Source organism: Poecilia latipinna, unplaced genomic scaffold (assembly GCF_001443285.1).
Source record: "Poecilia latipinna isolate Pla-1442-1.1 unplaced genomic scaffold, P_latipinna-1.0 Scaffold885, whole genome shotgun sequence".
NCBI classification, from domain to species: Eukaryota; Metazoa; Chordata; class Actinopteri; order Cyprinodontiformes; family Poeciliidae; genus Poecilia; species Poecilia latipinna.
The window spans coordinates 15,160-18,051 of record NW_015113501.1 but is presented as its reverse complement, the minus strand read 5'-3'; the positions used below and the strand labels follow the sequence as shown (position 1 = coordinate 18,051).

The 2,892-nt window shown below is 38.7% G+C and overlaps 1 protein-coding gene across 1 annotated transcript in view; it reads right to left on the bottom strand.

Moving 5' to 3' along the window:
• LOC106957213 (leucine-rich repeat and fibronectin type-III domain-containing protein 2) overlaps positions 1-1,751 on the bottom strand; it is a 49,979-nt gene extending 48,228 nt beyond the window's left edge. Inside the window, exon 1 of the mRNA XM_015048480.1 lies at positions 1,655-1,751. The gene's annotated coding sequence lies outside the window, so the exon portion shown is untranslated. The remainder of the gene's footprint in view (positions 1-1,654) is intronic.
• Positions 1,752-2,892: the final 1,141 nt, after the last annotated feature.

Genomic DNA, 2,892 nt, shown 5'->3' with positions numbered 1-2,892 from the left:
TGGATTTTTTGGGGGGAAAAAAGTCAAAAGTTCCTAATGGTTTTTGTTTTTTAAATTAAAAAAAAAAAAAAAAAAAAAAAAAAAAATGGAGAGATGGATTTGCCATGTAAATTTGGGATCTATAATGCAGCGTTTAATTTACTTCGGACGTTGGAACACACCTGAGATGACAACGTTTCAATTAACATAACAGCAGAAGCATGGATCTCAACATGGCAAGACCCAATAAGAGATTGTTTGCAATATCTCAGACTCTGAAGATTTCACCAGCAGAGTAATACATTCACTGGGATACTGTAATACATACAAATTTTATTTCCATTGACATTACCAACCTTGCACTATAAATACACATATATTAACTTTCCACACATTCTGTTTGTGCTGAGCATATTATTCATTTGAGGGAGAAAAGTACATCTTTTTCTTTTAAAGCTCACAGCAGAACCCATGAAGATATTATCCAAATGTTTTCTTCTGGAACCGAACAGAAATAATGATGAAAAAATGACTTGTGTTGGGGTAAAAAAAAATGGCTGATGTCTCCATGCAAAGTTAGCACGGTAACAAAAACCCCTCTAGCTACAGCCTACAAAGAAAGTATCAGCTAGAGCAGAGATAAAACATTTACATGCATCATTACTGTGATCAGTTGGGGGAAAATACTCTGCAAATGGTTCATGAGAAAAAAAAAAAAGAGGAATGCTTTGTTTAAAAATAATTGTGCTTATCATATGCAAGCATTCACATGTGTAGAAGATGCTGATAGCCTGGCTAACTCCTTGAGTTCACGGCATCAATGTAATGCAGAAATGAGAAGGATTCAATTATATTCAACTTGTACACATTTTTTGAGACTTTTTGTATCGTCTCTTTAACAAAACAAAAAAAAAAAAACTCAATGTCCAGACATGATCAAGATTGAAAACACATCATTATTTTAAATCACTTTACAAGACGCAGCAGAAAAGATGTGGAAAATAAATGAATAAATCCAATTGCTACTCCTCTAGGTTGCAAGAAGCTCCTCTAAAACCAGGACTTTTCTGAGTTTGCTGTTCAGAACCATATACAGGGGGAAAGACATTAGTAGTTGGTGGTGTCCATCAATCGAGCGTCATAAGGTCATGTTCAGGCAATTTAAAGTCGATCACTTTACACATAGATTATTCCCAAGTGAAAAACTTTTTTCTAGTCTTCCCAGATTTAGAATAATGAGTAATGTCATGTAAATCTCAGATTAAGTTCTTGCATTTTCTCTAAGACTACAAAAGCTTGTTTTTGACTTGGGTTAGGGTTAGCATCTCTGGAAATGATGTCGTTGGGATGCCTATCTGGGAAACCTACATGAGCTGAAGTAACATTGTAAAAATAGTTTCATCCACAATGAATTAACACTTAAAACAATTACATTGAGGTATTGCAGCTACAGGTGGCTTTTTTTCCCCATTTTGACTTAATCTTTGTTTTAATAAATATTAACAGTGTGACATTTTTTTTATTTTTTTTTATTTTGCTAACTTCTGCCTCTTGAGAAAATACAAGAATAAATCTATAAACCAGATCAGAAAGTCCCACATTATGACCTAAAGTTTCTCAGCTTTTGATACAAAAGCGGTGTCAGGCTTCACGTTGTGACAAAAGCCAACCTTACCTATATTGTGGTGTATTGTGCCATATGGTCCCTCAGAAAATCCTCCAGGCCACACATTCACTCTCAGAGAGTGGGAGGAACACTCGGCCCTACAGAAAGGAGGTAAAAGAAAATGGCGCTCAAAGTCCACGTCCCACACATTCGCTTTTGCATGAACATGTCTGTGGGAAAGGTGTTGAAAATGAAAAGGTCAAGTGCCGTTCCTTAGCAGGTGAATACTAAATCAGCCTTTATGCATTAACAAATCACTTGATGTTTTACACATTTGACCTTTGTGACTGTTCATAATTCTTTCTTTCTGACACAGTTAGAAAACTGAGCTGTCTCCTCCACATCCTAAACAAAACAGGCGTGATTATACGTCTCCGCCGAGGGCAAATCTCACCGCTAAGCTACAAAACCCTTTAAAAATTCAGACGGCAGAGCTATGATTTGGAGTGAATTATGTGCTTCTCAAACAAAAGCAGGGTGAAAGGAGAGAAAGAGGGGGATAATATTGCTTTAAGGAAAAATTATTGAAATTTTGCACAGCGGGGTGTTTATGCTGGGCTTTGGCTCCCAAGTGACATTATAATCTCTGCGATGACTTGACGAGCGTTATTTGTCTCTTTGTTCTCAGATTTTTTGTGGCCAGTCATCCCTACAAGCTGTTTTCCTTTCTAAACACGCAGCAGGGGCGCTGCATTACGTGTTTGCATTGGGAGATGTGTGTGGGAGTCAGAATGTGGGTGCAGACGCATGCATGTCAGCGAGGACATCTGAGTCCCGCTTCATGTGTGAGGAACCATTAATGACTCGGCTCACAAAGATGGTGTACTTATGATACGTTTATCTGCAGAAGCTAGCAGAGGAAACACGCGCTCCTTCGGTTTTGTTCTTTGGCTGCAACGATGATTATTTCCTCATGGGGCTCATGAGGTCCGGTTTCACTGAACCACATGATCCAGCCATTTCTATCGATGCTGACACCCGAACCAATCGCGTTCATAGACATCCAGACGCTCGCATTATTCTGCCCCTTGTGTCGCTTTCCAGTTCATCGGTTCGGTGTTCACCCTCAATTTTGCCCTTATGGTCCAGCACCAGGATGTCAGCCTGATGGGTGAAAACCTTGGAAGAACGTCACCATACAGGCACCCCTGACTGGACTTCACCTTCCACTTGTTTTCAAATCAAACTAAAAGGCCAAAATGACCAAGCTATATCAATCAATCCATAATTGAGGTATACAAAAAAAA